Consider the following 23,876-nt stretch of genomic DNA (forward strand, 5'->3'; position numbering starts at 1 on the left):
CCATTGATCGACACCTAACACTTGAGAGTCACGCGAAAAACACAACCAAGAAGATGTTCCACTCAATGTGGAAATTGAAAAGAATAAGACCTTTTTTCCCAAGAACTGTCTTTCGCAACCTGGTACAATCAATGGTACTCAGCCACCTAGATTATTGCAATGCACTCTACGCTGGTTGCAAAGAACAAATAATCAAGAAACTTCAGACAGCTCAAAACACTGCAGCCAGACTTATATTCGGTAAAACAAAATACGAAAGTGCTAAACTCCTACGAAAAAAGATGTATTGGCTTCCACTTAAAGAACGTATCACGTTCAAAGTATGCACCTTAGTTCATAAAATTATTCATGGAGACGCACCAACCTACATGTCTGACCTGATAGATCTACCACCCAGGAAAGCTAAAAAATCATCCCGCACATTCCTCAATCTTCATTTCCCAAATTGCAAAGGTCTCAGATACAAACTAACGCATGCGTCAACCTTTTCCTACCTGAGCACACAATTCTGGAATGCGCTGCCGCGCAAATTAAAAATAACCTATGAATTAGCTAACTTCCGAGTTCTGCTGAAGAAGCATCTCTTTAACAAGGCATACAACAATGATCAACAGATATAAACTCCTATACGCACATCCAAAACTGCCTCTACTATCCAGCTTATAATTGAAAAAGAAAAACGCCTATATTGTGACCCAAATCGGGAGATAGACGTTTATCTGACAAAAACAAATAAAGCGGTATAATCGAAAGCCGAATTTGGACGTTTTCAACTGCACTCCGTCACGGATGCGGACAAAGTTGATGGGGGCGTGTCAAAGGCGTGGTGAAGGCGGAACTGGGGCGTGGTTATCGGCCGATCAGAGATAGGCACCTTTCGCCGATAATGGAAAAAAAATATGCGTTTTTAGCGAGAATTTAGGGCACTTTTCCTGGACCCTGTTTTTCCACGAATAAGTGCCCTAAACGACCAGATGACCACTGGAGGGAGTCGGGGATGACCTCCCCTGACTCCCCCAGTGGTCACAAACCCCCTCCCACCACAAAAATATGCTGTTTCACAACTTTTTATGTTCACCCTCAAATGTCATACCCACCTCCCTGGCAGCAGTATGCAGGACACTGGAGCAGTTATTAGGGGGTGCAGTGGACGTCAGGCAGGTAGACCCAGGCCCGTCCCCCCCACCTGTTACACTTGTGCTGGTAAATGGGAGCCCTCCACACCGCCCCCCCAAACCCACTGTACCCACATGTAGGTGCCCCCCCTTCACCCCTTAGGGCTATAGTAATGGTGTAGACTTGTGGGTGGTGGGTTTTGAGGGGGATTTGGGGGGCTCAACACACAAGGGAAGGGTGCTATGCACCTGGGAGCTCTTTTACCTTTTTTTGTTTTTGTTTTTGTAACAGTGCCCCCTAGGGTGCCCGGTTGGTGTCCTGGCATGTGAGGGGGACAGTGCACTATGACTCCTGGCCCCTCCCACGAACAAATGCCTTGGATTTATTCGTTTTTGAGCTGGGCGCTTTCATTTTCCATTATCGCTGAAAAACAAAAACGCCCAGCTCACAAATTGTCGAATAAATTATGGACGTCTATTTTTTCCCAAAATACGGTTCGGTCCGCCCCTTCACGGACCCGTTCTTGGAGATAAACGCCCATGGAGATAGACATTTTCGTTCGATTATGCCCCTCCACATCTACTTGCCAAAACACTACCATGTTTTTTCATTATCATGATACCCAAGATCCTGTAATTACCACTAAATGTATACTTTCTTATACAACTCCTATATATTTCTTAAATACTTCTTATTATGTTTGTTTGTTAATATACTATCATGTTTTATCATTATCATGCTACCCAAAATCCTTCAGTCATCACTAAATGTATACTTTTTCATGTATTTCTGTTACTCATGATGTATTGTAAGCCACATTGAGCCTGCAAAGAGGTGGGAAAATGTGGGATACAAATGCAAATTGGCTCTACTGCTTTCTCTCTGTTCTGATGCTGACAAAATAAAATTGCCATAATTTGGCACAGTGACGCAGCCAGACCTGACATTTTGGCTGGGCCCAGAGCTAATATGGGTGGGCACTATATATATATATATATATATATATATATATATATATATCAAACTTGATCAGATATGTCTACTATAATGGCAAATATGTCAACACACATAATAGTATAGTACACAACAGCAATACGCATCCCATTTGAAAACCCAAACAAGTGAGACTCATAGATCCCCATACAAACCACATTCTGCCGAGCAGAAACTCTCACCTGCTCGGTCACATGCAGACCATAAACCAACCCTCATCAATTACAGAATAAAGGACCAAAAATTAGAAATTTATTGATTTTCTAAATTTTTATGCCACACTATCTCTGCAATTCAACACACATTAATTGTAAAACATATTATAAACATAAAGACCTTCTCTACCCTACCTCTACATCCTGGCAGCCTGGCATCAGCTTTTCTGTTCCATACTCCCTACCCATCCCATAGTTAAGCATCAGCCCTATCCTACCATCCAACTCCTCCCTGTAACCTAGCATCAGCCCTGTCCGACTCCCAACCCATCCCCTATGGAATTAAGTATAAAAGACTTTTTTTCAGGCCCTGGGCAGCAATGCAGAGCCCACCTCTGCACACACCAGTCCACCCAGAAAAAGCTGCCTACACTTTTATTTTATTTTTTTAATTTTAATCTGGGCACTGCAGAGACCATCCCCACCCAAAAACCCCGAGAGAAAGACAACTTTTTAAAAATTAAGCTGGGCACTATTAAAATTTATTGTTGGGGAATTTCTGGGTGGGGATGTGCTCCTCATTGCCTAAGGCAAAAGAGATATATTTAATGACTAAATACATCTTTTTTTTTTGCCCTAGGCAGTGAAGAGTCTACCCCTACCCCCAGAAGCCCACCACCAGACCAGACTCGAGCCATCATTTTGATTGCAAGAGTAATCAAAATGTTGGCTGGTCACAGTGGTGGGCTTCTGGTTGGGGGTGGGCTCTTCAATGCCTGCCTAGGGCAAAAAAAGGTATATTTTAATCATTAAATATACATTTTTTGCCCTAGGCAGTGAAGTGCTTACCCCACCCAGAATCCCACCACCATCAGCCAGCATTTTGCGGTAAAAAAAAAAAAAAAAAAACCTACATGATGATGTTAAAAAAAAAAAAAGTATTTCAAATTTTATTACCTGCAGTGCTGGGCAGCTGCTTGCAGTAAAGTTGCAACTGCCACGTGGTGCAGAACACCCTGGCTCCTGTAGCTGATTCAGGCAGAGTGTGTTGTGGCCCACCGTGGGGCACTACTGGGATGCTGGGAATGATACTGTACTAAGGCACAATGTAAGAGATCTAAGAAGCTGCACCTGCTGCTACACACCCAGGCGGCACCAGCCTTTCCATCTGGCAATGGCACTGCGGTCCGGGCCCGGGGGGGGGGGGGGGGGAAGGAGGAGCAGACAGTGCCTTATGGTTCTGACTCCTGGCGCCTGCAGCTGAGCGTGCAGCTATTTTTTAGCCTGTTGAGAAGATGACGAACTGCGAGAACGAGGCTGAGCGCGCGGCACGGGATGGAACATGAGTCATCAGCACGTAGGGGGCTGAGAAGGAAGAGGACGACACGCACATTGCAGGTCACCATGAAGTCAAGTGCTGCGACCATGTTTATTCAGTGCCGACTTGACTCACTGCCTTGCTGAGTCTGTCCAAAAGGTAGGTGGGACTGGGAGATCAGCTGAGCGAGTTGCAGTAGAAATGAATTAGTGAAAGGCTGCTGCTTTTGCTTTGCTCTGCGCGCTTTAAGTCAACTGCGCTTAAAACTGGGTGGGCGGGCCTGAGCCGAGATTGGATGGGCCTGGGCCCTCCCAGTCCCGCCCGTAGCTACGCCCCTGCCACCACCACAGGTGCAATCCACTAAACCCAGTAACACCACTGTGCAATCTTTGTCCCTACTGCATTCCGTAAGACCTAGTACCAGCACTCAGCACTCACTCTTCCAGCACCAGCAAACAGTCCTCACATAAACAGCAGCAACACAAAGCACAAACTGGGAGAGGACAGAGCCAAAATGAGAGACAAAAGACAAGCAGATAGGGAGTCTGAATGGGAGGTGTGAGGGTTTGGGGACAGTGAGGGTTTGATGGGGGAAGAGGATGAGATACAAAGCAAGGGATGGGTGTGGGGAGCTGGCAGGTGTGGGCAAGAACTTGATGAGATGAGAAAAAGAGGAGGCAAGATGGGAAATGTGAGGGTCAAAAGATTCAGACAGGGGCAAACAAAGATAACAAACCACTCAGCAGTTTTTCACTTTTTTCACAAACTAACAATTCCACCTCTCCATTCTCCAACTCAGCAAAATTACAAATGGGTCCAAAGACAAGTTGAGCTAGTCCCTTTTAAAGCAGATCTAATTCACAATGTTTTTCTTTTTCTTTCTGGCACAAAGAACTCTTTGCTGGAGAATGTAGTAACAACTGTTAGAGTATTTGGGTTTAAAAAAGGTCTGGACAAGTTTCCTGGAGGAAAAGTACATAATCTGCTATTGAGATAGACATGGGAAAGCCACTGCCTGCCCTGAGATTGGTAGCATGGAGTGTTCCTACTATTTGGGTTACTTGTGACCTGGATTGGCCACTGTTGGAAGCAGGATACTGGGCTAGATGGACCATTGGTCTGACCCAGTATGGCTATTCTTATGTTCTTATTTTGCTATCCATTATCACAAAAAAGTACATCGTGTAACACTGTCCATCTCATGCCTACAGCATGCCCCCAAAACGCCCACTCTCAAAACAATTTTCTGTGGGTGAATAGTAGATTTATACTTTTTTGTTTGTTTGTTCTATTACATGGTTTAAACCATTTGCGTGTGAGAAACATGTCCATCTGGCCCTTCTGCCATTTTTTGCATATTTTTTCCTTTCCAAAATGAACCCCTTAACTTCTATTCATATCATTCAACTGGTTCACATTCTTTCTAGTGCCAGAATTAGCTGAATAACAAATTGGCTTTAGTTAGGTTTTTCATCCTTCATAGGAATTTGTTTCAAGAAAGTATTAGAAGGATCCTTTTCATAATCAGCAGTTTCTTTTTGGAATAACCTACCATTAGATAAAAGACAGCAGCCCTCTTATTTTTCTTTGTGTAAATGTTTAAAAATGTATCTGTATGATAAATATCTGACAAATGGTTAATTAATCATTCTCAATACTTATTTTATTTTAAACTTTGTTAATATTGTCGTTTTGTTTTATTCTAAGATTGTATTGTACGCCACTTTGGACCTTTTTAGGGTTTAAGCGGGTTGCAAAAGTCAAGATTAGATTAAATTAGATTAGATTACTACTACTACTATGACGACTAATTTATTTATTAAAATGTGTTGGTTGTCATTTAGGAAGTCACCGAAGGTGGTATTCACAAGTTATATCAAGTTTCAGGTTTATTTACATTTTGATATATACCGCCTATGGTCAGGCCCTGTGAGTGATTTACAATATGTTAAATATACTGTGTGTCATAATTTTTTGTATATCTGGCTTCAGTGCCCCATGTAATGCCAGCATTAAAACAAGCAGGTTAGCTTTTTCTTTTATCATACTGGTTTTTATCATGCTGGTTACCACATAGATCCCTTAAAGTGGTCTTTTACTAAGATTAGTGCAAGTTATCTGCAGCAGGGCCCATAGGAATAAAATAGATCCTTTGACAGATAAGATAAACTAACCTTTAGTTTAAAAAAACCTTTAATGATTGAATAACTCTTACCAGGCAAACCTAAAATACCTGATAAGCCCCCACCATTACGTGCATGCATAGCTAATGAAACAAGAAGTAGCCACACCATAACATGATCCTTTGTTAACCCAGAGCATGTGAATTCACACTTGCCTACAGACATATATAAAAATATGCAAATATGGGGGCAGGGGGAGTCCTCTACTACAGTATAATTTCCCCAAATGTTAGAAGAGAAGCATAGTTCAATACACCCCTGAAAGTGTGTTAATGGATTCTGCTAGCAGGAAGAGTCAGGAGGATTCTTAAAGCTGACTGTGAACAAAGCTTGTTATACTTCACTTCTGAAAGGTGAGAGAAGCATTATTTGAATAGGATCCAGAAGCATGTTGGAACACGTTAGCAGGCGTAAGAAGGCTATCTCCATTCTGCTGTTAGAGCTAATAAATCATAACACTTTCCCTGAAATGAAAACTCTGGAGGCTAGGAAAGAAAATAACTGCCGCCATCCTTTGCAAACACCATCTGATGGGCATAGTAAGTGCTTTACCTCTGGGAAGTGTTTTACTAAAAAATGAGAATGTGTGTGTGTGTGTGTGTGTGTGTGTGTGTATTCCTAGAGGAGAACCTATAAATGTCTTACATGTGTTTTATTGCACGTAGGGGCTCTTTTACTAAGCTGCCTAAGCATCTACGTGTACCCAACGCACGCCAAAATGGAGTTACCACCCAGATACCGCATGGCTCTTGCGGTAATTTCATTTTTGCTGCATGTCCAATACACGCATCTGAAAAATATTTTTTATTTTTGGACGCACGTAATGGACATGCACCAAGTGGCATTTGACTCGCGTAGGTCATTAGCGCCTGGATTCTCTACCGCTAGGTCAATGGCTGGTGGTAAGATCTCAGACCCAAAATGGACAAGCGGCAATTTTGATTTTGGCGCACGTCCATTTTCAGCAAAAAAAAAGGCCATTTGTACAGGCATGCTAAAAAATGGATCGGCACGCACCCAAAACACAAGCTATTTATTAACACGCCTTTGTAAAAGGACCCCATATTGTTTAATGATAACTCACAAAATGCTATGAGACCGATGATTAAACAAGTGAATGTAAAAGCTTCTATAAATATGCACTCTTTATTATATTATTATAATATATTTGTGTTTGGGTTTTTTTTTGTTACATTTGTACCCCACGCTTTCCCACTCATGGCAGGCTCAATGCTGCTTACATATTGTAAACAGGTATTTATTTGTACCTGGGGCAATGGAGGGTTAAGTGACTTGCCCAGATTCACAAGGAGCTGCCTGTGCCTGAAGTGGGAATTAAACTCAGTTCCTCAGGACCAAAGTCCACCACCCTAACCACTAGGCCACTCCTTTTAAAATTTCACTTACCTGACACTTTGAGGTTCACACACCTATTTGATAGAGTGACTAAGCACAAGTGAATGTATATTTTAGATAGGACATGGGGAGGAGAAGTAAGATGTCCAGGCCAGGATGAATAAAATTCTCACAGTATTTTACAAAGGCTCTGACAAATGTGGGGCCTCTTGTAAAATATGTGTATGGTTGTGCAGGACTGTGGCACACTCTGCACGGTCCTCACAAAATAATGGAGGGAGCTGTAGTCTTTCGATTACAAGATTAGTTGTCATTGAATAGGGAGATCCTTCCTCGTGAGATATCAAGGTCAGGAGATAAGCTATTGGGGTGATCAGGAGCTGCACGTAATGTCAGGGAGGGAGAATAATTGAGGGATCTTCACTTGGCCTTTGTACCTGCCCTTCTAGCAGGCATTTTTGAGGGCACCGAAGCAGGTGTACATACTGATGTCTAGGAACTAATATTCAACTGGTGATGGTGAACACTGACAGAGTTATTCCCAGATATTCAAAGTTGGGCCTTGTCCGGGCTTCGACTTTAAATATCCTAAGCCGGATAACTCATAACTGTTTAAGTCAATGGGTCTATCTTGCTCTGTATCCTGCTTCCAACTGTGGCCAATCCTGGTAACAAGTACCTGGCAGAAACCCAAATAATAGCAACATCACATGCTACCAATCCCAGGGCAAGCAGTGGCTTCCCCCATGTCTATCTGAATAGCAGACTATGGACCTTTTCTTCAGGAATCTGTCCAAACTTTTTTTAAACCCAGATACACTAACCATTGTTACCACTTCCTGGCAATGGTTCCAGAGCTTAACTAAGACTGGGGGGGGGGGGGGGGGGGGGGGGGGGCATGGAATGAAGCTACAAAGTAGTACATTTAAAACAAATTGGAGAAAAATCTTCTTCACTCAACATGTAATTAAACTCTGGATTTTGTTGCCAGAGAGTGTGGTAAAGGCAGTTAGTTAGCGGGGTTTAAAAAAGGTTTAGACGGCTTCCTAAAGGAAAAGTCCATAGACCATTATTAAAATGGACTTGTGGGAAAATCCACTGCTTATTTCTAGGATAAGCAGCATAAAATGTATTGTACTTTTTTGGGATCTTGCCAGGTACTTGTGACCTGGATTGGCCACTGTTGGAAACAGGATGCTGAGCTTTATAGACCTTTGGTCTCTCCCAGTATGGCAATACTTATGTACTTAAAATGTTCATGGATGTTAGGCAGTAGTCTGTCTAATGGAGTAACATTTTTACTTTATTATCCATGTGTATGTGTGGTCAAACTATCTCATGTTAAATATATTTTTTTATGATGCTGTGCAATTAAAACATTTCCTTGATAACATATTGATGTACTTTGATGACTTTATGGTAGGTCTAATTGGGATAAGCAATTATTACCCTCTTGCTGCCGGAAATATTCTTGTATGGTTTCCTAATGTATCTTTTGTTCTAATTTTCGGACCTACCTCTCATTTGACTTCATTTAAATCTGGTTGTGAGATATGAGTATTTCTTTTTATGATTTTATTTTTCCCTGTCTACTTATACCTTTCTTTTAACCAGATGTATTTACTGCTTCGTGTAGTCTTGGATTGTTTCATGATGTTTTATAAATTGAAAAAACAAAGAAAGAAAAAAAAGAATGCATTCAAAAGCTGGATAAGCTGCACTTAACCCCATGCTGTACACATGAATTAGTGCTCTTCCTAGGACATAAAGGGACTCATTTTAGACTTGCAAAGTTCCATAAGTTACTATGCAACGCTAAGTGCTTTGAAAATAATCCTCCATATATCCATCTAACAGCTCTTTCAGTAACCACACACCTGTCATCTAGATGTAGCCTGGCATGAAATTTGGTTTGCATAGAACCTTGCTACTTTATCTCACTAGGAATAGGGTGCAATCTAAACATCAGGATCACAGAAAAAAATCTCTCATTAAATATTAGTATTGCACATTTCAACAAATTTTACCTATAATCAAACATTATGAATGAAAACAAAATTGTTCATAGTACACAATAACCGTATATTATCAAACTTCCTCTTACATTTTATCCACAGCTGTATCCAAGATAGCAGAACAACAAAAAAAAACAATTGTAAGGGGGTAGGCAGGAGGATTCTTTATAACATCACCTTGGAGGTCATGCAGGAATCCCAGAGCACCAGCTGGAGGTAAGGCAGCAACCCCGCTTCCCTAATTATAAACAATTCCAGCCAGATCACTACCGTCTCTTCACAGATTGGCAAAATTATGGAAACCATATGAGGGACAAAGCATTAAGAGGTCCATTCATCATATTAAAGACAGAGGTAAAGATTAATTTATAGGGTCTTTGTCCATTTCAGAGCGCAGATATCACAGGAGATTTCAATTAAGGACTTCCAATGTAAGAACAGAAGGGAATTTTGAATTTAGCTTACACCTTTTTCTATTGCAATTTGAGGAGAGTTACATTCAGGTATAGCTGGCATTTTCGTGCTCCCTGAGGAATTAGGAGGGGCCCTTTTACTAAGCAACATAAGCATATACGTGCACCCAATGCATGCCAAAATGTAGTTACCACCTGACTACCATGTAGCTCTTGCAGTAATTTCATTTTTGGCGCGCATCCAATACGCGCATCTGCTAAATATTTTTTATTTTCGGGCGCAGGTAACAGACGCGTACCAAGTGGCATTTGGCTTGCATAGGTCATTACCGCCTGGTTACCGTGTGAGTCTTTACCGCTAGGTAAATGGCTGACGGTAAGGTCTCAGACCCAAAATGGATGCGCAGCAATTTAAATTTTGCTGCATGCCCATTTTCGGCCAAAAAAAGGTCTTTTTTACAGGCGCGCTAAAAAATGGATTGACGCGTGGCCAAAACCCGCGCCTACACTACCGTAAGCCATTTTTCAGCTCGCCTTTGTAAAAGGACCCCTTAAACTCTAACAAGCCAATATTCAAAACACGTTAACTGGCTGGAAATGGCTGCCGACCGGTTAATTCGTTTGGTTGTGGCTATCTGGTCATTTTTCAGCGTAACTTAACTGGTCATCTTCACTGAAAATGACCGATTAGCATGAAGTTAAAGCCAGCTGTGCCAGAGGTGTTCTGGGGGGTGGAGTCCGGTTAAGTCCCGATATTCAGGCCAAGGTTAGTTCATAAATAGGAATGCATAACTAGCTGTCCTATCTTTATGTGCTAACCCATGGCCGCTTAAATCTGAATATTAACTTAATTGGTCATGGGCTAGCCGGTTTTATAAAAAAAGGAAACTCAATGTCAAATCGTGCACAGGGCTCAGCATTGAAATTCCGGCTTTAGCACCGGTGGCGGACAAAAAAACGCAGTTTGCTGCTGGCTGAATATTGGCTGGTAAGTTTGTGTCTGAGGTAATGAGGATTTAAGGGCCCCTTGTACAAAGTGGTGGTAAGCCCAACACGAGCTTACCACCACATATCTGGCGCTACAAAAATATTTTTATTTTTGTAGTGCCGGTGTGTACCCAGCGGTAATCAGACAGTGCACCATCATGCCAAAGCGTGTAATTATATGCCAATTGGTATTTAATAAGAAGCCATTTATGCACGTCTTCGGCCACATACGCACAGGAATTACTTTATAAAAATACCTCTCTAAGCACTCCGTAATGCTATCATTTACTATGATGCTAATTCATAGTCAGAAAATGAGTGTGTGTGTGTGTGTGTGGGGGGGGGGGGGGGGTTATCACTTGTTCAGTACCCATTTTTTATCATTCCCACCTTAGTAATTTCCTTATCTATTATTTGTCCTGTTTGTCTGTCCTAATTAGATTGTAAGCTCTATCGAGCAGGGACTGTCTCTTTATGTTCAAGTGTACAGCACTGCATACATCTTGTAGCGCTATAGAAATGATAAGTAGTAGTCAAGGCCGGTCAAACCCGGTAAGCAGGGTAAGCACTGCAGGAGGGCGCATGCCTTCAAGGGCATCACTTTGCAAGCAATCAACCTCTGCTGAGTATCTAATCTCTGCTGCTCATCTCAGTCTGGCTCCAAAGCTGTCAGCTCTCTGTCCCGTCCCCTTCCCCCTCCCAAGCAGAGAAATACCCTCCTTGTGTTTGAAATAACTTGTGGGAGCTCAGCTAACCTATGTCTTCTGCCCAGAGAGGGCTCAGACAGAGACAGCACAGCAGAGCCTGGACCCTTGTTTTGTCAGAGACTGCTGTTTAGTGCTGCACCTGACCCACCCTTTTCCACCCCTACCCCCAACACAGCAACTCACAGGACAGGAGGGCTAGATGCCTGCTTTCAATTCCTAACCATGACCTATCTCTCATTCCCACTTCAGTAACTCCTGTTAGTCTGTCCAACTCAGATTGTAGAATATGTTAGTTTATGCTGATTAAGTCTGTCCTAGCTAGATCCTAAACTGTGCTGGATGGGAAGGCTATTGTGCTGCATGCAGAGTCTAACTTCTTAGGATTTCAGGTTAATTTTTGAAGAATTTGAAGAGGGGCTATCTCTGTCCTACATGTGTGACTGCAAGGCCAAGTGTCTGAATAGGGATCTGTTTGTTAGATTCTGAAATTTTGATAACACATTGTTTTTCAGAGTTGGCAAGACTGTCTGTTCTCCTAATTCCTGGTCTGTGTGCTAAGTTATTTTTCTTCTATACTGGTGTAATATTTTCAATGATGCCATGGCTGGTAAAAGGGGTGTGTCTACTGTGGGGGCGGAGCCATAGTGATCCCGCCTCTGGATGGGTAGGGGCGCCGACTAATAGACTGCAGGAGGGCGCTAGAAACCCTAGGGCCGGCCCTGGTAGTAGTAGTAGTAGTAGTCATCAGTTGCTGAGCTGAAAAAATTATGAAAAAGTTGTTGCTCCCAAGCATTGTCAAGTGATATGAACTAGCAAGGATAGATCATGTCATCAGGGTAGATCAACAGGGAGCAATATGTCAAGTTTTCAGCAATCAGAACATTGGAACGAGACCTGCTAAACCACTGATGAAGAGATGGATAAATTATATTTTAGGAAGCTTAGAAAATACATGCAGACAGATGGGAAGAGGCAAGCTTGGAAGAGCATTGTTTTAACAGCAAAGAGTTTCCATAACAATAAAACAGACAAGAAGAATCAGTGTGCAGCAAAATGTATTCTTATAGCAAGCAATAAAAATGTTTGCTTGGAAAGTTATTATTCACATACAGTATTGATTTTAGTACTCCTTTGAGTAGAATCCATAAAATCTAACACAGAACATTTGAAATAAAATAACACAGTTTTAAAGGGGTGCTTAAATAACTGCTCCATTTTTCAATAGCACCATTAAAGATGAACTTGCATATAAAATGGGAATGAAATTATTAAAATAGATAGATTCTTTATAGGGATACATAACTGCATAATGTCTTAGCAATAATTCAAAAGGATGGGGTGCTATGGTAAAGGATTTATAAATGGCAAACAGTTCCTTAGATGGACAAGGAACAGGCATGATATGATGACAGTAATACATTAATTTGGTCTTGTTCAAGTGAAAATTAAATTCTCCACAATGTTGTTGACATAATTTAAGACTGGCAGTGGGATTATTCTTGAGCCACGGCTGTTCAGCCCGGTGTACTTAATGTTTAAGAAAAACGAAGCTTGCCTCTATACCAAGGTTTATGAAAGCTCAATGTGACAGGGTAGAAATGAAGAGGAGCAACGGCGTCAAAAGCTTTAGAAAGCTGTAAGTTGCATGCGTATCTCTGGCTTTTAGGAGCAAATACTTACACCAACTTTATGACTGGCATCAGTGTTCAAGCTTCATTTGTAAGTAGTATGCTAGTATTCTATAAAGAAAGTAGGCACCAGCAGACTCCTACCAGGCAACCTTTATTATTCTGGTGTTGTTGACTTCCGAAATTGTGTGACTCTGTCGCTTACATAAATGTAGAACCACCTGATTTGCCTATATATGCAGTCCACCACTCTCTTGTTGTTGGTGAAGAAGTTGATCATATCTGGTTGAAGGACCATTTCACTTAGAAATGGTGTGGCTTGATCATAGTGTTAACTTAGTTTTGCCAAATCCTATATGAGGCATGGCTGCAGCATCCATTACCTTGAGGTTGACCACTGCAGGTATTGACTTTACAGATATGTCTGAGAAAATAGAAATCTCTCTTTGGAAGTAGAGGTATTCATACATGGAATGTGGAGCTGTTCAAGGATTTGTAGGGAATCTGTCCACGCTTCTCATTCTTGTCTTTCTTCTTGAGGTGATGAGGTGTTCCAATCACTCATTCTTAATGAACGTTAACAAGGGCCTTTCTTGTATGGTGACTGGAGCTGAAAACCATAGAGGGGCATAATCGAACGCCTATCACCATGTGTGTCTATGTCCAAAATCGGGTAAGTGAAGAGGAGGGACAGACCGTATTTTTGAAAAAAATGGATGTCTTTTTTTTTTCTCAAAAATACGGTTTGTATGGAGCAAATGCCATGGATTTGTTCGTTGCTGAGCTGGGCTTTTTTTTTTTTTTTTTTAGCGATAATGGAAACTAAAACTGACCAGCTCAAAAACGTCCTAATCCAAGCCATTTGGTTGGTGGAGGGGCCAGGATTTGTAGTACACTGGCCCCCCTGACATGCCAGGACACTAACTGGGCACCCTAGAGGTCAGTGCGGTGGACTTCAGAAACAGCTCCCACATGCATAGCTCCATTACCACGGGTGCTGAGCCCTCAACCCCCCTCCCCCAAAACCCACTACCCACAAATGTACAACACTACCATAGCTCTTAGGGGTGAAGGGGGCACCTACATGTGGGTACAGTGGGTTTTGGAGGCCTCCCATTTACCAGCACAAGTGTTACAGGTAGGGGGGATGGGCCTGGGTCCGCCTGCCTGAAGTGCATGGCGGTACCCACTAAAAGTGCTCTAGGGACCTGCATAGGATTTGTTGCTGCTGTAGAACCTTGGCACACCAGTTGACACCTGAACATTAATGTCTCCAAAAACGTCCTTTATTGGAATAAGCACGTTTACTCACAGTTAACTGCAGATCAGTGGTTGTGCCTCACTGGCAAAGAGTCTCCCTGGTACTGAGATTAGCAGTAGGTCAGAGCTGGCAGAATGCTGTACAATGCCTACTTTCAGTAACATGGGTAACACATGAAAGGGAGCTAAAACTGGCTTACAAAAATGGCCACTACCTCATGGACTACCGGAAACAAAACAGGGCACACTTTGACCCAGTAAGCAGAAGGAATAGCACAATGGGAGTAGAGCCTACCAACTACCAACATCGTGAGCACGTAACACAAGCTAGTGGAATCACGGAGCCCAATACCCTACACCCACCACAATGCATTGCTGATGTGACTCTGCAGTGCCCTTAACAGAAAAGGTGTCACACTCACCCGAGAGCCACATCAGAACCAGGGAAAGGCTGTCAGAGGATAGAACACATCTGCTGTCATGGAGGTGGGTACGGCTTTTGAAGCTGGCATACAGGCTGGGAAAAAAAGTTTGTAAAGTGGGTTTTTTTTTGGTGGGAGGGGGTTAGTGACCACTGGGGGAGTCAGGGGAGGTGATCCCTGATTCCCTCCGGTGGTCATCTGGTCAGTTGGGGCACTTTTTTGGGACTTGGACCTGAAAAAAAAAGGATCCAAATAAAGCGGACCAAATTCTCATCCAAAACGCCCTTCTTGTTTCGATTATCACCTAAAGATGCCCATCTCTCCTCAGTCAATAACCACGCCCCAGTTCCGCCTTCACCATGCCTCCGACACGCCCCTGCCCACTTTGTTCATTCCTGTGACGGAGTGCAGTTGAAGACGACCAAAATCAGCTTTCGATTATACCAATTTGTTCGCCAACGGGAGAAAGACGCCCATCTCCCGATTTGGGTCGAAATATGGGCGTTATTCTCTTTCGAAAATAAGCAGGATAGTGGGTCATACATACTGTTCACTGTTGACAAAACACTTGGATAAATATTGAGACCTGGAAGTTAAAGTCTTCTCTTTTTAGGTCAAAACTTAGTTTAAAAATCTGTTGAAGTGAAGGTATGTCTACGTTCGAGTACAAGTTCTTTAATTCTTTGGCTTGATCTTCTTAGAGGAATGCTCTCACTACTACAGTACTGCTGAAGGTTATTTTGTGGAGTCTCAAATTAGCATTGGCTATCTTTGCCTGTGTTCTTTTCAGCAGGTCAACAACTTCTTCAGTGGGTAAAGATTCAATCCATCTTCCACATACGTTTTGTTCTACAAAACATCTGACTTTGAGTTATACTCCTTCTGTTGTTTTGTGTTCTTTAAAGTCCATAGGTGGCCACTGCAAATGATGGACTGTTGCCATTGATGTAGACTCACATCTTTTATCCGACAGTCTCATTGTCGATGTCATCATTGCAGTATCACAGGAATCTTGAGTAGTTTATGTGGTCTTTGTGGACAATAAAACAGTATAACATTTGCTGGATGTTGGCAGTTATGGTAACAGATTCTTTGCTGAACCAGATGAAGACTCTTAACTGGTTGTTGGTTAGGTCAGTGCCTGTGAGGAGTGTATTATTTCGGGAGGTTCCTTGAAACTGAGCACTGAAATCAAATACAATTTGGATCTGACATGGTTTCTGTGGGTAATACAGACTAAAGGTGACTAGTTAGCAGCACACTTCATTTTCTCTCAAAGGTGGAACTAGCTCTGCATGGTCATTTCCTAAATGTCTTTCATAAAGTTACAAAATGCTTTCTTGTCTCTGGCTTTCTTTTCAGAGTTCTTTGCAACAAAGTAAGCCATGAAAGAATATGGTTCCTAGTCTTATAAAGTTGAGGTTTGGACCTGTGGAAAGGAAGAGGAGCTACCCAGCTATATGACCATAACTTAAAAGGAATTCTTTGTCTTCCATAGAGAGAGAAAGCTTATCATTATCTTTTGTGACCAGGAATACCAAGTTTCCCAGATGCAAAGGTTTGACAGAGATGCTGTGTGGTACGTCAGTAAATCATGGCTTGATTCTTTGCAGTCAAGAGCCTTCTTAATAGATAGACAGTTGAGGCATGGTTGGGAAACGCAGGGTAGAAATGTCATATAAATAAATAAAGATGTGAACCTATTTTCAAGCACACTAGTGACACATATTTTGCCACTTGATTTGGATATTCCATTGGACAAATGTCACCTACTATTGCTGCCTAGATGGTATTACCGATGATACAGTATATCAAGTGATGAATAAACTTAGAAACTTATCCCATGGTGAGCCAATGGGCATAGGAGGTCATCCTAAGGTGAGTCAATGGACATAGGAGGTGTCACAAGGACCACTGCATTGCTAATGAACTCTGTGAAATACCAGTCTATCACTGCCCTGTAGAAGTAGAATTTGGGCATCTGGATCCAAAACTGGGAATTGGTTGGTGAGGATAGTGTCAACAGACTTCTGGTATATGAATTTAATCCCTGTTGTCTGGTATCTGGTCGCATTCTGAATGGGCAGGCAGATACTACTTGACACTATCTATAGTTTCTATAATTTACCCACTCGCTCTTTCCCTCATTGTTGTTATGACTCTACAGATTTTAAGCTTATATGTAGAGTAATCTTCATCTATGCCAAAAAAGGAGCTCTGATCTTTCCAGTGACTTGTCACTTTGGTCATCCATAATGACTTACATCTTCACTGACCTTTCAGGTTGACCTTTGGGATACACTTTGGCTAGATATATCTTGGCACAGGACTTCCCATTGTGGCTGTCTCCACACACTTCTATACGTTTTGTCATCTCGGGTTTTGGTGTTTTTTTAATTCTCATTCTCCCTGCCATGACTCATCTCAGGTGCTAAGGCTTGGGGGGGGGGGGGTAGGTTTTACACCATTTGGTGTAGGGCAATGTCATGTTGGTCGCTGCCCACTCTGTGCACATGGAGGGTAATTGTGAAGAAACAGGGGGCCCCTTTTATCAAGCTGCGTCAAAAGGGGCCCAGTGCTGGCATCGGTGCATGTTTTACATGTGCACCAAGGCCTGCTTTTACCGCAGCTAGTAAAAGGAAAGTCTCACCTTCCTGCAGGAAATGGACATGCGGCAAGTTAAAGCACTTGCCGCGTGGCCATTTCAGGGGAAGTCCTTACCGCCACCCATTGAGGTAGCGGTAAGGGTTCCCGCATTAACCCGATGGTAACTGGGCAGCGCGTGGCACTGCCTGAATAAATAAATGTTTGTAGCGCTAGAAATGACAGTGCACCATGGGTGAAAAGTACCGCCGGGCTACTGCAGTTTACCAGCGGTACTTCCTGTATAACGAGTGGTAAGCCCAGAAGCAGGTGAAACGATAAGGGCCCCGTTGAACACAATTAAGCAGTTGGAATGAGAGGTGATTAAGCCAGCTAAGAAAAGCTAAGTTATTTTAAGCTACAGTTGTGCTTTTGAAAATATTTGATTCTCAGTGAATATGTTTGCATTATGAGAAAACTTTGATTGTAAGCATGTGAGTTTAAATTTTTTACCCAATGAAAGAGATCAGACCATGGACACCAAAATCTTATATAGATAATGGGTCCTGTTGGTCAGACCTTGGTTTATACCTTGGTTTCTGAGGGTAACCTTCATGCTTTCAAGTATTGTATGCCTTTTTATGAACTTTTGGGATTGAATTTGGCTGTTGTTCAGTTTGTTTTGTATGGGTTTTGAAGGGCTCACATTTACCACCACAAGTGTAACAGGTAGGGAGGGAGATGGGCCTGGGTCTACCTGCCTGAAGTGCACTGCACCCACTAAAACTGCTCCAGGGACCTGCATACTGCTGTCGGGGAGCTGGGTATGACATTTGAGGCTGGCATAGAGGCTGGCAAAAACTATTTTTAAAGTTTTCTTTTGATGGTGGGAGAGAGTTAGTGACCACTGGGGGAGTAAGGGGAGGTCATCCCCGATTCCCTCGGGTGGTCATCTGGTCAGTTCGGGCACCTTTTTGAGGCTTGATCGTAAGAAAAAAAGGACCAGGTAAGTTGCCCAAGTGCTTGTCAGGGACGCCTTTCTTTTTCCATTATTGGTCGAGGATGCCCATGTGTTAGGCACGCCCCAGTCCCGCCTTCACTATGCTTCCGACACACTTTCAATTATGCCAATTTGAGTGACCCTGTGAGAAGGACATGTAATAAAAATGATTTTAGAGATTGCTTTTCAACTCTATCTGCCTTGACTAACAAGTGCACTTGGGGTCTGTATTGTTGATCAGAAGTAATTCTGTTTAAAAATGATTGTTTAACTTTGATTGTGTGAAAATAAGTTGGAATGCAGAAGATAAGACACAGCTCTAATTAATTTGGTATGTGAAGAGGAGGATGGTGCTTGTTTTCGAAGTTCAGACTGGCCACCTGGACTTGGAAACATGTGACCACATTCCCACAGTATGGTTTGTTTACCTATTCTCAAGCATTCTGTAATTTTCCTTGGCTCTGAAAATAAGCTTTAGCTTAATAAAAAGGGGGGCTTGTTGCAGCAGAGCTTTGAGGCTCATCTGTGGGTGGACGCATCGTGCAAAAAAGACTTGTTCCTGGTCATAAGGAGGATGTAATGATTGTTTATAGATAGGTATTGTTTCTTTTTAGTTATATAGCTAATCATTGTGTGTATATAGCTTAATCATTGTATGTATTTTAATCACTGTAGATTTTAGCACCTCTAATAAAGGTTTCATTTACCTAATACGAATCCAAAAGAATCCATGGTAATTATTGAGTAGTCTGTGTCAGTGAAACAGGCTGTAAATCCATAGCAGTACAGGACACCCATCTTCCAATTTGTGTTGAAAGATGGGCGCCCTTCTCTTTTGAAAATAAGCCTGTATGTGTCCCACCCAGACTGCACCCAGACTCCACCCATCTGTATTCCCAGCTTCCAGCTACGTGCCATCACATTTTATAGAATAGCACATAGCCAGAATATTGGCTTGTATATGTGCATGTGTACCTGGTTCCAATTACCCCCTTGATGGTTGCTTTACAATCTTTGGCCGGATTGTTTGATGAAGAATAACATTTATAGCAGATTCTGTACTTTGTGAGCAATTCTGTATGTTCTTGTCAACAGTTTCTCTCTAAATCACAACACTTCCTCAGAGGATGAGGTTTCTTGTGTAAAGGACACAGCCAGTTCAGATCCTCCACTCCATTTATACTGTGAAGAAGGTCAGAAGGTATACCCTGGTTTAATTCCCACTGCAGTTCTTTGTGATTTTGAACGTCACATAACCCTGCATTCAAATTGTTAACCCTCTGGGGTCAGAGAAATACCTACTATACCTGAATGTACACTGCTTCAATAGCTTTCAGGCTTCAATAGCTTGCAGGCAGTATATATAAGAAAGGATAGTGGTTCATTTAAAAATGAAAGAAATGTGTTATACCATAATAAGCATATATGCCCCCCAACTGTGACAATCCCAGTTGTTCTTGCTGCTTGCTGATTTGGTTGCACAGGCAGGACAAAATCATTGAATCATAGGTGAACTTTAACTTGGTACTAAATCCTGCCATGGATAGAAAATCTGGATGCCCATTTAGGAACACTAAAGCTTGATACTCCATTCATGATATTATGATACAATTATCTCTCAATGGTATTTGGAGAATACAGCACAGACGGGACCTTGAATATATATTTTTCCACTCCTCATAATACATACTCAGGTATAGATTATTTTCTCATTAGTACCTCCCCATTAGACAAGTGCAAAACTCAGATATAGCAGTCATCAGTATGTCAGATCATGCACTCTGTCTGGGTGCAGTACCACTTCACCCAGACAGATTTAATGCCTCTTTTCATGACAATCCTGGTTTTCATCCATTAATAACAAATGCAATTAATGAATTCCTCCACTTTAATACCCTACAAGATATGACCTAGATTACCCTTTGGGACTCTTTTAAAGCTTACATACAAGGGGTGATAATATCATATTCAGCTTCCATGAACAAAAAATTGTGCAAGGAAATTGACTCCTTGAGAATCGTATCAGGTCTCTAGAAACATTACATCACTCTGCTCCTTCTCAACTCAATATATATCTATAATTCTCTACTGAGTAAAAAATCTGGCAAATCACTTTTTATGCAGTCGGCTCATTATTATGCAGAGAATAATAAGAGTGGGCACTTGTTGGTGCAATACCTGAAATCTAGATATGAAAGGAAAAATATATCTGCTATATTAGATGGTAACAACAAACTACAAACTGATCCTAACATCATTACTATATTTTTTAAGGAATTTTATACCATCTTATATAAATCAGAGGTAGACGAGAAGCCTAACAGGCTTATTTTCGAAACAGAAGGGCACCCATCTTTCGACACAAATCTGGAGATGGGCATCCTTCTCCCAGGGTCGCCAAAATCGGCATAATCGAAAGCCGATTTTGGGCGTCCTCAACTGCTTTCCATCGCAGGGACGACCAAAGTTCCTGGGGGCGTGTCAGAAGCATAGCGAAGGCGGGACTGGGGCATGCTTAACACATGGGCGTCCTTGGCCGATAAAGGAAAAAAGAAGGGCGTCCCTGATGAGCACTCCACCCCATCCATATCTATTCTGTCACGTTCAGGGCGTAGACCATAGAAGTCTGCCCAGCACCAATTTTGCTTCCGAATTACCGGCGTCACCACCAAATCTTAGTGGAGATTGGGTGGTGACGCCGGTAATTGGGAAGCAAAATTGGTGATGGGCAGACTTCTATGGTCTGAATAGGTATAGATGGGTGGGAGTGTAAATTTTAAAGTGCTTTGACTTTAGCTTCAGAACTTTTAGTACAAGAAGAGTGTTGGCCAGACTTCTACAGTCTGTGCCCTGACAATGGCAAGGACAAGTCAAACTTGGGTATACTGTGATAAGGCAGGTAGGCAGGGATATAGGAAAAAACAAGGTGTCGCAGAATTACAATGTCCAGAATCCCCTGCGGCCCGGGGAGACAGGGGTGGGCCAAAAACCCTGGAAGGGATTCACAGAAAAAGCGGAAGAGAAGACAGCTCAGGGGATAGAGAGCAGTTTTTCCCAGTTACCGCAAGGGGGAGGAATACCCAGGAGGACGCCCAGTTCTCATGGCTGCGTAATCAATACCAGATTCCAGCCAGCTGTGAAGGGAGGAGGGGAGATTTTCTGAATACTCTGAAACAGAAGGAGGAAGCTGAGTTGCCAAACCGGATGGATTACCAGGAGGAGGAGCCGGATGTGAGGGGTGAATACCCAGTCCAAGGGGAGAAAGTCAGTATGGACTGGGAAAACACTGAAGGTTAACCTCTCCAGCACCAGAGCACGTGGGAGGCCACAGATGTTTGTAGTGTGAAGAGGGAGGTGTGCTACCAGCCCTGCTTGGGACAAAGCTGGTGGAAGTTGTCACATCCCTCGCTCCCTCCGGCTGCTCCTCTGCGGGAAGCAAGGGCCGGGAGGAAGGACCCGCAGCCAGAGAAGGCTTACCTGACGGTTTCCCGGATGGGCGCCGGTTCCGGGTGCAGTCGGGGCCGAGCCGGTGTTCTTTGCAGCGAAGGCCGGCCTTCTAGAGACCGCGGCTGAGAGCCGTGGCTCGCCGCGGCGATGGCCGCCTTGTCCGGGCCCCCGTGGGCCGGCGATCGTGGCTTCCAGGCTCTCGGTCGCCAGCTATGGGATCTGTGCTCGTGCCAGTGGGGAGGATGGGGCCGAGACGCGATGGCCGGCGTCTTCTTCACATTCGGGCGCGGGAACCCGAAGCTCCGCCTCAGAGGAACCAGATTGGGATGCCGGTGCTGTAGCTCCGCCTGAGAGGCCGGACGGAACCAACCAGAGGGATTTCTTCAGTAGCCGGGTTCCGATTGGCCGGCCATGCCGGCTGGGGCTGGGCGGTTGAATGCTGACAGTATTTAAGGAGCGGGGCTGTAACAGGACGTTGCTTCAGGTTCTGTTTCCCTAGACCAGTCTTTGTGTGTTCTTGTTTCAGTACGTTCCCTTGCTCTCCTGGTTTGACCTTTGGACTGTTTCTGGTCAACTCTGCTAGCCGCCTGCCCTGACCTGTTGCCTGTTTTTGGATGACTCTGCTAGCCGCCTGCCCTGACCTGTTGCCTGTTTTTGGACGACTCTGATAGCCGCCTATCCTGACCTGTGACCTGTTGTTGGACTTCTCTGTTTTCCACCTGCCCTCTTCGCTCCCGGTTCCGGGACTGGGTCAGTTCGTCAACCCCGCGGTTCCGGAAGTCACGTTGGCCGCCTGCAGCTGGGGGCTCAACCCCCGGTGAACAGCAGTCGCCGCGGGTGAAGACTTGGGGTTGCACGGCTGTCCTCTGAGGTCCTTCGGGGCCTTGCGGGACCTAAGGGCTCACCTTCTTCCCAGACAAGACAGGAACCTGAAGCCATGAGCTTGCCAACGCAACCCGATCTACGAGACCTGGCTAAAATTCTCCAGCAGCAGCAGGAGCAGTTGAACGCCCTGTCAGGGGCCCTGCAGAATGTCTGCTCTCAGTTAACTATGGTCCAGGTGCAGAACCAGGCTGCTGCGGCACACCAGGCCGCTGCAGCGGCTCCCCGTCAGGGAGGGTCCTTCCCGGGACCTCGGTTCCCTGAGCCTACTCGGTTTGATGGTGTCCCTGGAAGCTGCCGGGGGTTCCTCAACCAGTGCAACTTGTACTTCAAAATGCAACCAGAGGCTTTTGCCTCAGACCAGGTAAAGGTGGCCTATGTTATTTCCTTGCTAACTGGACGAGCACTAGCCTGGGCGTCCCCGCTATGTGAACAACAAGATCCGCTTTTGGACAACTACGCGGAGTTCCAGCGCCGGTTCCGCATGGTGTTTGATCTTCCAGGAAGGCCGTCCTCTGCCGCCTCTGAACTGCTGCGGATTCAGCAGGGCGAAGGGACCGTGGCAGACTATGCTATCCGGTTTCGGACTCTGGCGACAGAATTGCACTGGAATCAGGAGTCCCTATCTGCTATCTTCCTGGAGGGGCTTCAGGATCGGATCAAGGACGAGCTGGCCGATCGGGAGGTTCCGGGGCAGCTGGACGCCTTGATCTCGCTCTGTGTTCGGGTGGATACCCAATTCCAGGAAAGTGCTAGAGCCTGTGCGGACCGGCGGAGGGGGTCCGGAGGTGGGCCCCGGCCTAGTCGGGTACTTTCCCCCCGACGGGGCTCCATAGGGCCGAGGGAGGCCTCCGAGGAGCCTATGGTCATTGGCCGTCAATGGCTAACCCCGTCTGAGAGGACTCAACGCCTTCGGGGTGGCCTTTGCCTGTATTGCGGCGAGGCCGGTCACTTCATCAGCACTTGCCCTGCACGGCCGGGAAACGCCACTCCCAAGGCGCCATGAGGGGAGGGGTCTTGGGGCACTCAAATCCCCTACCAGACAATTTGATTACCCTCCCGGTGACCCTGTGATGGCAGGAGACGGTGGTTCACACCCGAGCCTTGTTGGATTCCGGGGCAGGGCGAAACTTTATTAGTCAGGAACTCCTGCGGCAGATGGGATGGCCTATGCTGCCCTATCAGCCCGCCTTGCAAGTGACGTCCATCCAGGGAACGGCGTTACCCCAGCCTATCACTGAGGTGACCCCATTTTTGGGGCTCCAGGTGGGGGAAGACCACCGAGAGGAGGCTCAATTTCTGATTCTGCCCCGTACCATCCATCCCGTGGTGCTGGGCCTGCCCTGGTTACGGCGTCACACCCCTGTAATACTTTGGACTCTAGGGAAGATTCAAGCCTGGGGTGGCGCCT

Source organism: Microcaecilia unicolor, chromosome 2 (assembly GCF_901765095.1).
Source record: "Microcaecilia unicolor chromosome 2, aMicUni1.1, whole genome shotgun sequence".
In the NCBI taxonomy this organism is placed as follows: Eukaryota; Metazoa; Chordata; class Amphibia; order Gymnophiona; family Siphonopidae; genus Microcaecilia; species Microcaecilia unicolor.